The 15,457-nt window shown below is 41.5% G+C and overlaps 1 protein-coding gene across 2 annotated transcripts in view; it reads left to right on the plus strand.

Annotated features, from left to right (window-relative positions):
- Positions 1–15,457, plus strand: part of LOC122813874 (zinc finger protein 578-like) — an 890,730-nt gene that overhangs the window by 788,046 nt on the left and 87,227 nt on the right. The gene's annotated exons all lie outside the window — the stretch shown is intronic.

A 15,457-nucleotide genomic window follows, 5' to 3' on the forward strand; every position in this document is an offset into this window, starting at 1 on the left:
GTAGCTTTATACAAGATCTAAGCCCTGCTACTGTATGTATATGATGCAAATTTACTTTACAGAGCACTGTTGCATTTACACCATCGAGGAAAAATTACTTGTGTTACACATCTTGATAGACCGTTTACATTTTGGCTGTAACTTTGCAAAAAAAAAAAACCTCAGATGTTCTACAACTTATCAGACTTTTCATGTTTCTTTTCTAAATCTAAGTAAGACTTCTTGAGGCACCCCGCTAGAAGGAAAAGCATGGTTAGCAGGTGCATCCTTGTAGGTGATGGGGTAGTGTTACCATCCAGAAACAGTCTGGATTTGGATTACTACACCACTGCTGTACTTGAATAGTCATGCTGCATGACAGTACTCCCAAGGTCCATCTGAGTAGCTTTCGGTTTTGACTGCTGGCCCACTATGATCATTTTAAGAGTTTATGATCTGTGACTACTGTGAATTTTCTGCCAGGTAGGTAGGGGTGAAGATTTTGGAGAGCTAAGACTGTCCTCAGACATTCTTCTTGTATAGCTGTATCCAGATTATTCCTTGACTGAATTCTAGGACTGACACTCTAGATGCTGTTTTCCTTTTGAAGAGAGCTTGATAAGGATTGCAAGACTGTGGCTTGAAACCTCTGTCAAAATAAACTCATATATATAATCAAGACTGCCTAACACAGATCTCCATTCAAGATTTACAGTTTTGTGTTATAAGCCAAAGTCCAAATGACCTTGTCTGATTTGCTTTTTCCATTAAGATGTAACCTTGGAGTAGTTACGAAGAGTCTCCACCATGACAGGCTCTGACCAGAATTTATCGCCCACCTGATAAGATATGCCTGTCATTCCCACTTGGCATTTGTTTGCCTTTAGCTGCATTCAACCTAACTTTTGTTTGCCTTGTTCACTTTGTACTTTTTCGTCTGCCTGGCACCTCCTTAACCTGTTGAACGTTACCATCAGGTATGCGTGTGGATTGCAGTACTGTCTAAACCAGCACAAAGTTAAGATCCAGCTTCTGACACTATGCAGTTCATAAGCGTTTGGAAACTACTGGGGGCATATTTTATCTAAATGGGAATTTTGGTAAACTGTTGTGATCCAAATGGGGTAACAGAAAATGACATCTTCCTTGCTGTGGGTGTCTGGGTACCGTTAGATCATTAGTAGTTAAATACTTAGTCCCAGTCAACTATAATAGGCTGCTTCTTGATGTCTATCTGATTCTGCATCCTGGTTTGGTTTCTGTAGTCTAAACCTGATACACCACAATTTCAAAGTCCTGGACTGGACCATCCCCCTCCCCCGCAGGACCCATGTTAATTCACGTTCCTCGGTCCACATCCCTTCAGGGCTTACTTGTTCCTGGGTTCACAGTGGTAGGAGGATTCGGTATTCCATATTTTTAATGACATTTTAGTCTTCAGCATTTTGGTCTTTCAATATTATTGTCTCAAGACTGTGGGCTTCAAAAAGATTATGACAGTAAATCTCATATAAAATAAAATATAGTTGCCGTCATTAATGTTGCGTGATGTCCTTCCCTTTTCACTGTTGTTTCACTATATTCTTTATACTTAAGTTATCCTTGGCAGGATATCCTAATGTCTGGCCAGAATACCAAAGCCTTTACCTCACCGCAGCATTGTACATCAGGCTTATGCTCCTCACACAAACATAGTGCTTAAAGGTGAGATACAGACATTCAATCCTCAGAAATTATTTGCTGCCACTCCATAAGTCTAGTGTGATCTTAGGTCTGTATGCCTTTTGTTGAGCTGGTTCTTACCAAGCCTTTTTAGATAAATGCCTCATTGGGGTTCGTTTTCTTTTTTCATCTGTTGTGTTTGGTTTCATGTCATCTAGGAAGGGGAAATATAGGTGTGAAAGGCAGATTCCCCATAAGGACAGATGTGAGACGTGCCTCTTATGTTTAGACAACACATATGCCCATACTCTGTGCTGCTTGTCAGGCTCTTGTACATGAAACACTCCACAGATGCTTGCCTTTGACATCTATTTGGAGAATCAGTGCTTATGACTTTTGACCCAAGGTACTATGGTTGTATCCACCAACCCTGAAGGTCAGCCATCTCTTATGAAAAACGTGAAGAAAGCTTGCTGTGAGTCTGCTGCTGTCCAGCCTCCACTGAATGTCTCTGCTGGAATGAATGAAGACTCCCAGGTCAGTCCAATGCAGATACCGGTTCCTTCTGCTGCAACTCAGTTCACTGGGGCTATGCATACATCTTCTACAGACATTGAGGGGGAACCAGGTCTGATTATTTCTGAAGGGCCTAGGGGTATTCCCCTAACATTAGTTAGGGAAGAGGTGTGTGGTACCCTTATTAAATCTAGGAAGGGTGTTGACCACCCCCTGTAGATTAAACAAGAGACAAAAATACAAACAGGTTATTCCCATTGCTAAACATACTCACAAGGAGTGACAGGGCATTACTCAAGGGCTGTTTAATTCTCTGATGGCTCTTGAACCTCCCCAGGGGTTGTCTGTTCCTGCTGCTCCTTGGTCATCCACCCCATCTAAAAAGGGAAGAGAATATGATACTTCTGATGAGGAGTTGGATTCTGGTGAAGAATCACTTGCTTATTCTTCACAAATTCATTCTTCCTTGCAGCTTTGATCTAAGGAAGATAATTCCTTATCTACAGTTTTCCCATACTTGGATGATCTCCTGATTCAGGACCATCTCAACAAATTTACATTTAATATGCTACTCCTTTGCAGTGTGGAATTCACTCTTAATCTGACGAAGTCAAATGTGATTCAATTTCAGGACCAAGTCTTTTGGGGTTTCAAAATCTAGACCATTCCAATGTTGGCTTCTCTTCCACTTTCCAAGGTCCTGTCCCTGAATGCCTATTTTTCAGTTTCTTCTTCCTCTTTCACTTATTACTGCAAAAGAATTTCTCTGTGGTCTGGGATTCATGGCTTACACCATTTCCATGGTTCCTTTTGCCAAATGTCATACAAGAAAGTTTCAGAGGTACTGCAAGACAGTGTGGCTTCAGCAATGCAATTCTCTGGAGTTTCTAGTCCCTCTGTTACCCTGCCTCAAACATTGTAACTCCACTGGTGAATTCAACAGAGCTTTCTCAATCCAGTTATGCCTTTTCAAGCTCCTCTTCCTACCAGGGATGGGAACCTCTTCCAGCAGTCATGAATTTCTGGGTCTCTAGTCTTTTCATCAGATGTCAGACCACATTAACTTCAAAGAGATGAGGGCTATTATTCTAGATGTTCAGGCCTTTCACTCACTTTGGTTCTCAGAATCTCCAGAGGGTTTTTTTTTTTTTACAGACAATACCACAGTCATGTGGTACATCTACAAACAGGAAGGCACAAAGTCTTGTTTGTAAACTAGCATTTCAAGCCTGGGAATCTGTCATCCTCTGGTTCTTTGGGTGGTTTGCATCCCTTCAGAGCACAGTCTAGTAGCAGACTCTCTGAGCAGGTCCAAAACACAACCTCCTGAATGGATGCTTCATATGGAGTTGTTTCTGGACATTTGGTGTTCTACTTCTCAAGTGGGTCTGTTTGTCTTCTCTCTGAGCTGGCAGCTTCCTTAGTTCTGTTCCAGTGTTCCAAGTCCTGTGGCTTGGAAGGTGGATGGCATTGCTTTTTTTTGGAAGGGAATGTTCCTGTATGCCTATCCTCCTATTGCTCTGCTTCCCAGGGTCCTGCACAAGATCATGAAGGACTCTCCCAAAATCTTGCTTGTGACTCCTTTTTAGTCCAGATTTCATTAGTTACCCCTTGTCTTTGACCTGGCCAGAGGTAATCTTCACAAGTTACTTCACTGCATGATCTTCTCTTACAAGGCAAGGAGTCGCTCATTTACCTTTACTTGTCCACATTTCAACTGAAACTTTGGGTGATAGGATTTTGATTCCCTTTATATACTAATTTTTTGATGATGTGCTTTGGGTTCTGCAGGAGGCCAGAAGACCCACTACTAGAAAATCATGTGTGGCTGAATGTAAGGAAGTTTCTGTTTGGTGTCTCAGGCAAGGACAAGACCATTTTTCTGTGGGATCCTAATGGTCCTTTTCTATTGTGTAAACTGTTCAGGGCTGGCTTGGCATATTCTTCTGTTAAAGCTCAGCTGTCCACAAATTTTGCTTGTCTGCCTTTGAATCTGCTTTTGGCTTCTAGATTTAGGTGTCTTTCATATCAGGCCCCTGGAAGACCTATTCCTCCTCCTTGGGACCTTGGTTTTGTGCTTAAAAAACTCACTGTGTCCCATTTGAGTCTGATGTTTCTTCTTTATTGCAATATTTTCCTTTTTTTTGTGGTTCTTACTTCTGCCAAAAGGGTTTCAGAACATCAGGCTGTCATGGTAGTCCCACTGGTTTAGATTTTTCATAGAGACAGGGTGTCTCTATGTACTAATCCTTTTATGCCCAAGGTGGTTAAAAATTTGTTGCTCAATCAATATATTCACCTTCCATCTTTTTTTCCTTCTCAATCTGCTACTGAGAAGGTGGTACACCCTTTGGATTTGTATAGACGGCTCAGATAATACATGGATAAGACTAAAGGTATCAGAATCTGAACAACTTTGTTTCCTTTAATACCAGGACATTGGGTTTGGCAGTCTCTAAGGAAACCATCTCCTCCTGGATTTCTAAGGAAATTTCCTTTAGGTATTCTTTTCATGGCAAACCTCTTTCTACTTCAGTTTGTGCTTATCCTACTAGGGATGTAGCATCTTGTGGAGCTTGTTTTCAAGGATCTGGATACTAGATCCATTTTGTAAACTGCTAGTTGGTTTTCTTTCCACACTTTGCTAAACGTTATAACTGGATGCCATTTTCAGGGCCAGGGCTGTCCTTCATGGGTTTGTGGAGGGCTCTTCTCTGCCTTCCTTCTTACTTTCTTTACAGTAGCTTTTGTTCTCTCCAGTAAGAATACTGCATCAGTGATAAGAAAGTGCAGAGTACAGATGTGGAAGATCTTATAACAGTAGATGTCCTACTTCTCAGTGTTGGAGTATTCGGTCCCCCCTCCCCTTTTTTCTTTTCTGTGGACCTTCTACTGGCCAAAGGATTTTCTGTCTTACTTCTACTTGTATCACCTTAGTTCTGGGTTGCTCTAGTTCTCCTGGGGCACTTTATTTCTGAGGCTTGAGTGTTCGTACATCATCTTTGTGCCATAGACTTGTGCAAGGATCATACACCTGACATACAATGCAGGATGATGTAAAGGCTTTGGTATGCTGGCAGGATTTTCTAAGTATAAAGAATACTGCAACAGTGAGAATTATTATTTATTTTTTGATAATTGTAGATTTAATATATTGTAGATCAACATTTTTGTATTCAGAATTTTTTGCTTTCACTTTTTGGGAAAGTAAACGCACACACACACACACTCAAATGCTCTAATAAAAATATTAGTCACCCCTCTTTTTGTACAGAGGAAAACATTTAGTATTGACTTAACATTCAGAGCTGGGTTTTCACATTTGCTTCCCGCATGCATTTGGTGAAGACTGGTCATGTTTATCATGCTGGCATTGCTTTTCTTTCAAAAGCATTATGACCAATTTAATGTAATACTTCATTGTCTCCTTTGCAGTGTTGGACACTCTCCTCTGTTACTCCCTTTGCAACTAAAGTTTCTTCTCCAGTTCCTGTTCTTAAGTTCATGCTGCATTTTGAGATTATATGGGACTGTACGGAGTTTCGTAGCTGCATGCACTGCAACACTTGCTACAATGCCGTCCCTAAATTCAGTGGACTGAGTTTCAAGTGTACCCAAGGTGGCTATCTTCTCATACTTGGTCATGCCAACATGTGGGATTCCTTGTTATTTACTTTACTTGTTCAGTTGTGACACTGACATATGTCAGTACTAAGTAAAGCTCATTTTTTGCATGTTTCTTAACTTGATTGCCAAAAAGTAAATAAATAAATAAATAGTGTATAAAGCATTGTTCTGTATAGTTATTTTTGTTAAAGTATTTACATATTGTTAGATGCAGAATAGTTTTTCAGATTGTAAAAGTCCAATTTACAATATCGACACTGATGACAATAATTAATATATGAGAAACAGGGACTGTGATCTTCCAGTCTGCACTGCTCTTCAGACCATCTATTAATACATTAAGAAGACTAACTTCAACTTTAAGAGCTTATAGTAAATGCACTCTTTGCTTGCATGAGTTGAGAGCAGTACTAATCACACTCAAATACACTCCACACTTTACAAATAACAGAAGAATTATAACCACTGGCTTCCCAGGAATTCACTTATCTCCCTCGCAGCCCATTGCCTGACAGTGTTACCTTGCAAAAAGTTGACTGTACCTTAGCTCAGGCCATTGCATTTATAGATACAGTGATTTCCATGAGAGCATGATAATTTCCAGTGCCACAATTCTTTCCTGTTTTTTTATAGTATACAAAAATATAATAGATAATTTTAGTGTACTATATTAACACCATACCACCAGCCAGACCTATCTGGTACACCCTGGACAGAATTACTGAGCACTTTAAAAAATGAACCAGCCATATTACCTTATGACAACTGTAACTAGGCAATCTTTCTTTCTTCAGATGCCAACAGTTAAGACTCCTCAGCTTTGTGCAGTTGTCCTTGATTGTCAGTAAGCAGTCAGCTGCAAGATTTTGAAGTCAAGTAGTGAAATTTCTTACCTAAATATGTAGACAGATCAGTTTATTGATTGATTATAAAAACAGAAGCATGTACATAGTTTTTGCAACTAGCTAGTTTTGACAAGTAATAAGTGAAGGATATTGCTTTTTTAACTTAAGGCAGGTAGAACACATAATGACAAATTAAGTTTGATAAGTGAAGGATATTGCTTTTTTAACTTAAGGCAGATAGAACACATAATGACAAATTAAGTTTGAGTGAGCTCACTGATCCTTGAAGCAGACAGTCTGTTTTCTTCGCAACTTTTTACAGAACATTTCCACTGGAAAACAAGAGTCCATCTGACTGAACTGTTGGCTCTGAACTTTGAAGACTTCCATTGACAGAAAGTTCCACAGGGGTGTTCGGGATTAAAGCAAACATGAAAAATACTCAGTTTAGTCTTTTAACTAAAAAACACCAATTCTGCATAAGACTTCCACCACAACAGGTCTGATTAGTTGACCAGAATGTCTGAATGTTTTCTACAGCTTCTCACACTTTGCATCTCTACTACTTTTTCAGTTAAACAGTGGCAGGCGATATATACAGCTTTCCACAGTGTTGTCAGTGCTGTTACTTAAAGAATGTCTAGGTCTATGATGATCCTGTCCATATTCTTTAATCTGTACAATAAAATGGCAGGTTCAAGACAGCATGGCATTGAAAACTTCCCTAGCTCCAACCTCTCCCCTTCTTCCATAATGTACAATACTTCCTTTCTTCTTTGAATTTCCTTTGTTTCGTGGGAAGTGCACATTGGAAAATGGCTCCATGCTCTGTTTCATCATATTTTGTTGAGAATGCTCACTTTGGGCTGTTCTTTATATCCAGATTGGATAAATAAGTGTTTAAATGTCAGAGGTTCTTTTTTATTTTCTCTTTGAAACCTGCTTTAGTTTTTTAATGATTGCTGCTAATTCTCTCTCTTAGGCCATAACTCGTTCCACATTATTTCCCTCCCTGTTTTAGCCTTTGTTCAGCTTCTTAAACATTTTTCAACAACTTCTATTCTCTAGTGTTTTGCTTGTGTTTGGAGAGTGTTAGGCTTGTGTTAGCTGTGTTTCCTTGTTATTGGTTGGTTGTTTGTGGTGGTTGCTCAGTATTTCTGTGGATTCTATTCTAGACTTAAGAAGTGCTGTAAGTGTCATATGGATGTTACTGTTTGCGTAGTATGCTTAGGTGTTCAACATTTGATGATATCCTGTGAAATCTGTGATGGTTTGATAAACAGATTTTAAGAGAGTGTAGTCATAAGCTTGTATCAAATGGTTCGAGTCACAGAGACCATGGGAACACTGGAAATAATCTTCTCTCCCTTGGAACAGTTTCCACATCCAACAATAAAGGCTGTGCTTCTCCAGTTGTTGCTAGAAGTTTAGAAAGGAGGATAGAGAATTTTCTGTGATCACTTCAGGATGTTCTTTCCATTCTGACTACTGAAGATTCTTGACAGACTTAAATCATATCTTTCCTGTATTAGAATTAGAACTGGACAGAGATTCATTCTTTTGGCTTCTCACTTTTTATGTCTGTAAGGTCTAGTAGGTCTTATTTCATCCTATAGGAGTGTTATTGTGGACTTTGACTCATCTAACATGATTATATAAGGTCCTTTGCAAGGTCAGGTGAAGGTGCGTCTCCTCCCTTGCCCTTCTGGTTCCATAGAGGACAGGGATTCTTTTATCCTTCCTGTTTACAGCCTGCCATTTTCAGGCCAGTTGTCGGCCCTGATTCTTGAGGGATGAGAAAACCCATCTAGTGTTATTGCTGATATCATCCAAAGACTTGACACTGATGGCTGTCACCACTGTTGGTCACCAGTACTTTTTTTTCAGCATCACCTTGCTATCAGTGCCTTTTATACCAATGCCTATCCCTGTGATTGCACTTTTCTCCTTAATGCCAAGGCTTTGAGGTAGGGACATCAAACCAGTATTTGTGCCAGTCCTGTCCTCTCCACTTTGGATTTCCATCTCATCAGCATTTGAGCATTTAGTGCCAAGAAAATAATCATTGAGGTCAGCATTAGTTGTCCCCTTAACATTACAAACCATCATTAGAGCATTGGTGCTCCTCTGTGCCAGGACAGTTCCTTTGGTGTGGATTATCTTAATGCCACACAGGTTTCAGTCATAGGATCCTGTCATCAGCATGGCACACCTCTATGCTAGAGCCATTTGTGATATTGTGTATAACTCCAGCTCCCACCCAAGATCCTTCTCACACTAGACCTGCAGCCTCTAACATTCCTAGGACAAGTGGAATTGGAAACCATCCTAGAATATTCCACGATAGGTGAGGGTTACTCCTTCATTTACTCACCCTCAGATGATTCCTGTCAGAGGAGTCCATGAAAGTAAAGAAGTAAGAAGCAATATGTCAGCTCCCTTCTGGATTCTCCCACGTTGGGCTCATGATGGAATGAAGCTAACTCCCAACTTCTCTCTGATGACACCAAATTTGGGGAAATTGTATAACTCCTGCATAGAAAGGGATTGCGTTCTAACATCCCTTCATCTCAGGCTTTCATAGGATACTTTTTGTTCTCCGATGTGACTTCCTGAGTGATACTACCATGGTTGTCCAGAATGCCTGGAAGGACAAATGATATCCATGGTTGTCCAGGGTGCACGGAATGGCATCAGTATGATGGTCCCTATATCAAGGGGACTGCACAGGGTCCTCCAACTGCCCAGGGCTGATAAAGATTAATAAAATTGCCCATTGTGGATTCTCTTGTCACTGTAGTGTTCCTGAAATGGGAGCCTACTCCCCAAAATCTACTTATTCACACTGTAAATAGAGCCAAGGCTGTGGATTGCCATAGAAGTATGTCTTTGTGTCTCTTTTTCCATTAGGGCACTAAATTATTTCTTTCGTATGCTTAGATTCCATTGTGATCTTGCAGATCATTTGTCACAGGATTTGACAGATGTCAATGTGAAACATTTCACAGACAACACTAATGACTTATTTATGCAACCTGCCTATGTACCTTGTGCAAACTGCTGCAGATGGGACAGTGAGAAGAACAGACACTTGCATTATAATCTGCTGCCATACAAGGATGTAGCTATGTAACGTCGATGACAAGTTTGAACCACTTTTAATGGCATCGGTGAGAAGCTTCAAGAAAGTGACAGAGATCGCAAAACTCACTATTACGGAGCGGCTATGTTTTCAAACTCCACTGTATGATCGCTGGGACTTGCATGAGTCTGATACAGATTTGGCTCCTAAAGAATGCTGACCAGCAACAGAACCAACAGTGGGAGGGATCCCTATGGCTGTGATTTTTAGAAGAATGGGCACCCACCACAGAGGTAGAAACAGTGCATGAACTAAGGGTTAAGTGTTCCTTGCCTGCCTTTCTTGTGTGTGTGTGTGTGGGGGGCAGACAGAAGAACTCATGAGGAATTGCCCAGCTTTAGAGATTCAGGGGTTATCTGTCCCTCCAGCCAAAATGTAAGAAAGGTGGATAAGAGCCATTATACAACAAAATGCAATTATTCCAAAATACATATAACTGATTGGACAGGTGAATCAGCATTGTAAATTGAGCAGTTCCAAAAAGAAGTTTTGCACTGCAGTCAGGGAACCATACAAAAGGAAACTCTGTAAAGTAGATTAAATCTAAAAATCTGAAGTAGAAAACCACAGAAGCACAAGTTCCAATTACTGCTAATAAATGAACAGATCATAGTATTGTTAAATGAATGAAAAATACTAGTAAATAGGTAAAATTAACTCAAATATTAGCCATATAAGTGAAACAAAAGCAATTTCATTCTTCATTGCATGGAGAACAAAGAAACATAAGCCCATTGTAAATTCAACATTGCTAATGCAAAGAAGTTCTATAAGCTGTTGCTGTGCCGAAAATAACTGTCATGGCTGGCAGTAGCTGTGATGCTTATCTTTAGTGCAGCTGCCAGTAATAGGAAAATCACTGTGGCTGTTTTTATTTCCTTCTCTTCTACTGTTGTTGTCCCAATATATTTGGAAAACACAGCACTTAAAAAGAACCATATATTAAAGAAGTTCACAGGTTGGGATGCTAGGAACATCTTCTTCTTCTTTCGGCTTTTCCCGGTTAGGGGTCACCACAGCGGATAACCTGTCCTCTCATGATTGGCAGTGGAGTATTTATGGTGTCTTGCTGCCAGCCCGGTGCCCAACCTCCCACAGAAAGCACACACACGCACGCACTCACGCCTAGGGCCAATTTAGAGTGTCCAATCCACCTACAGCATGTCTTTTGGATGTGGAAGGAAACTGGAGCACCCGGAGGAAACCTGTGTGACCACAGGGAGGACATGCAGACTCTGTACAGAAGGCACCCCAGCCGAGGATCGAACCGGAGGGCCTCTTGCTGTGAGGCAGCAACGCTAACTGCTGCACCACAGTGGCTGCCCAGTACAGTGATCATATATACTTCTGACTCTTCTGAGGAGCAACTGAAATGTACTGTGCAAGCATCAACATGTTCCTGCTGAACACGTGCAGTACAGCAGTTAGACATTGCCCACAACAGAGGAGTCATGAGAAACAGTACATTTATATAATAACATTATTTACAAAAGTTTAGAATTTTTTTCTTAAATAATGTCATTATACAATAGCAATAATGTACTCCCAAGTGTGGGTAGTGTTAGCTCAGTCTTTGCCCTTGTGATCAAATGATACCAACCATGCATGGGTATATCCAGCATTACTAAAGCCCAGTTTCAGAGTATTGATAACGTTATAGACAGAAGGTAATTCTCTTCAACACAACTGCTCTCTTGTACTTCCTACCTTTACTAAATGTTCCACCCTGCCAGGGAAGCATGGGGAAATGCTTGTGAATTGCTTGAATAAAAAAAAAGTTATTGAGGAATATCCACCTGAACACAATGGGTCCATATATTATTAAAGTTTCATTTTGGGTCCAGCAAAAACAAACAGTTTTGCAGCAATTCTGGGTTTAAGCATCCCAAATGAATTTATCCCAGAACGGACATTCTGCATGGTCTTTGTACAAAGAATCTTCCCTTGTTTAATAAGAAGGTACTGGATGCACTTTCTAGGCTTACAGGATGATTACGTGTAAACTAAGGAGGTTTCTCCACCTCCGAGTATGATGCAGCCACTATCAGTTTTGGACAGTTCTTTTCAGACTCACCATTTCCCCCTAGATGTTTGCCAAATGTATGGACATGGTTGCAACACATTAAAGGGACAAGTGATCTCCTATGTGGATGATTAGCTTCTAGTCCCAGTAACACTAGACTAGCTACTAAAGTCATAGGATGCTTTATCTGACATGTGCCAATCTGTGGGCATAATGTTAAACACTGTAAAGTTACAGATGAAGCCTTCACAGACCCTGGTGTTCATACTCTGTCTATTACCTTGACAGAGCCCATTGTTCACACACTGTCTTATTACCTTCATGGATCCCTTTGTTCGCATGTTGTCTGCTACCTTCATGGATCCCTTTGTTCGCATGTTGTCTGCTACCTTTATGGATCCCTGGGTTTGCATGTTGTCTGCTACCTTCATGGATCCCTGGGTTTGCATATGTCTGCTACCTTCATAGATCCCCGGGGTCACATGTTGTCTGCTGCCTTCACAGAACTAGGTGTTCACATGTTGTCTACTGTCTCTACGGACCCCTGTGTTCACACGTTGTCTACTGATGTCATGGACCCCGGTGTTCAGACGTTGTCTACTGATGTCATGGACCCCAGTGTTTACATGTTGTCTACTGGTGTCAAGGACCCCCATGTTCGCACGTTGTCTACCGATGTCATAGACCCTGGTGTTCACACATCTACTGATGTCATGGACCGCAGTGTTCACATGTTGTCTACTGATGTCATGGACCCTGGTGTTCGCATGTTGTCTACTGATGTCATGGACTGTGGTGTTTGCATGTTGTCTAATGATGTCATGGACCGCGGTGTTCATAGGTTCATAGGTAGGTACTAGGCTATCGGCCCTAGGCCCCATACAAGCCTAGCCAAAAAATGTACCCTGGCTTTCGCCACCCAAAAAAATTATTTTCCTGTGCCCCTGTCGAGCAGAGCCACAGAAGTGATCCCTGGGGTGGATTTCCCATTTCCTATCCAATCATCAAGATTTTTCTTGAAGAGTGCTAATGAGGAGCTCTGTTTGACATAGGTAGTCTGTTCCAGAGTATGGGAAGTCTATGGGACAGGAATCTATCACTCCAGCATGTTCTGTTTATTGTGGTGACAAGGTTTAGGTCCCTAGAGCGTGTAGCTCGGAGGGATTGGGATTTCTTTAAGTGGAGCATGTCCAACAGCTCTGGTTTTGACATAGCTTTGTATGTTAGGCAGAGATCGCCCCTGAGTAGGCGATATGCGATGGAGTAAAGCTGTAGTTTTTTGAGACGGTTTGCATAGGGCATCTGTTTGAGGCCAGTAATCCTCTTTGTGAGGTATTTGTGGTCTTTCCGGTTGTTGTAGATGTCTTGTGAGGTACATACCAAAAGGGGCATTGTACTCTATAATGGGTCTAATGAGTGATGAGTAGAGGGGAACAATGACCTCTTTTTTTCTGGATGAGAATCCTTTTGTGATGAGATGAGCCACATAGAGTGATTTCCTGAGCACTGTGGCGATGTGATTATCAAAGGAGAGACTACTGTCCACCTGTGTCCCAAGGTCTCTTATCACATTTTCGGCATTAAGTAAACTACCAGCTATGTGGTAGTTCATGGTTACAGAGTTTTTACCAAAGGGGATGACAATACACTTTTTGGCATTGAGCTTCAGGCCATGGTTTTGACACCAGGTATCTGTCTCAGTGAGGCCCTTTTGTAGTTTGTCCACATCATTAGGAGTTTTGATTATGGCTCCTAGTTTGCAGTCATCTGCATACTTTGTTAGCCAAAGACCTTCTGTGTTGGCCTGCACTTCAGAGAAGTAGATACCAAACAGGAGAGGACCCAGGACTGAACCCTGTGGTACTCCACTTGTCACTGGTCTGATGTCAGATTTGGAATCCACTACTTTCACAGTGTGGGTTCTGTCCCTGAGCCAGTTGGCAATCCATCTTGTGACATAGGGATTTATACTTAGTTTAGTGAGCTTATCTATAATTCCAGAGTGGGGAATGGTGTTGATAGCCTTGGCGAGATCTAGATAAGCTGTGTGAACCATTTTACCCTCATCGCTGGCTTTGGTGACTGCTTCAAAGAAGTCAATCAGGTTTAGGAGACATGATCTGCCTTTTACAAATCCAAACTGGGTAGGGTCCAGAGTTTGGAGAGTACCAATTTCTTTGTTTGAGTTCCACGATGATACGTTCCATGGCCTTGCAGACCAGGCTCGTCAGGTGGCTCCCCCTTTGTGGAGTGGGATAACCGTCGTGGTGCACCATTCAGTGGGTACAAAGCCTGAGGTGAGGCTATGATTGAACATGGTACTTGGGTAGGGTGCCAGTTCATTCTGTAGTTCGTGTAGAACACAGCCTGGGATATTGTCAGGTCCCATGGATGCTGTGTTCTTGGTTTTGGAGAGTGTGTTTTTTTGCCTGTGCAGCCGTGATTGTAGGAACTTTGCATTTTTCCGGTATAGAGATGGGCCCTCTAGGGGGTGAGAGGGGGGTAAAGTTAGCACTGAACCTATCTGCTAGGATGTTGGCAATATCAGTTGGTTCTGTATATTTAGTGCCATTGTGCTGTAACTCGGAGCAGATTTGAGTGTTTCCATTTAGATTCTTGACATAGCTATAGAATGCTTTGTGGTTGTCTTTAGAGTCCGTGGCAATTTTGTTTTCGTAACTAGCTTTGGAGGATTTTATGAGGGATCTCAGCTTCTTACTGAGGTTGACCAGGAAGTTCCTCCATTCATGGGATTTTACTCTTTTTTGCAACAGTTTCTTTCTTCTGTTGTAGAGTTTGTTTGTGGCAGAGGACCACCAGATTGGCTTCCTTTTTTTGGAGGATAACATCTTGGTTCTGTTAAGGATAGCATGATCCATGCACTCGTGTAAGTGCTTATAAAGTGCATTTGTGTAGGATTCGGCAGTCATACCTCTATTGTCCGTCTGCATGGGTGTCATGAAGTTTGCCACTTCTGTCTTAAGAAGTGTGAAGTTGGCTTTGGAGAAGTTTTTTTTTGATGGTTTCCCTAATTGGGGGTGAGGGTGGGATGTGGATGTCTAAGCTGATTAGCTTGTGGTCGGATCTGACCAATAAGAAATTGACCTCTGGTGTGGAACACCGGTTTCCCATGTTGGTAATGACCAGGTCTAGGATATTGCTGCCCCTGGTGGGGGTGTGAATAAGTTGATCCAAGGCGTTGGAATTTATGAATTCTAGAAAATGTTGAGCAGAAGAGTTGGTACACGAGTAGTTTTCCCAGTTAATAGTGGGGTAGTTGAAATCCCCCATTATTAGGGTGTTGGGGTGTACCCTAATACTTTCCAGTGTATCAAGAAATGAGAAGTGTGAATCCTGGGGCATGGTGGGGGGGTCTTTAGCAAGCTACAATTTGGATTGCGGTCTTGCCCAGAGTTAGTTGCACTTAGATAATTTCGGATGCATTATGCTGTGCAACTAGCCTGAAGGTGTGGATAGCCTTAATGAATATGAACACGCCTCCGCCTTTAGTGCTTTGTTCTGGGTTAGGTGGCCGAAAGGTGAGGTATGAATTATAGCCTGGTAATGCAGGGGTGCTCTCTGGAGCTTTGAACCAGGTTTCTGTCACTGCACAGATGTCAGTGTTCTACATTTTAAGGAGTGCCTCGAGTGAGTGCATTTTGA

The sequence above is a fragment of the Protopterus annectens genome, chromosome 10.part0 (genome assembly GCF_019279795.1).
Source record: "Protopterus annectens isolate FY-2018-M chromosome 10.part0, PAN1.0, whole genome shotgun sequence".
NCBI classification, from domain to species: Eukaryota; Metazoa; Chordata; order Ceratodontiformes; family Protopteridae; genus Protopterus; species Protopterus annectens.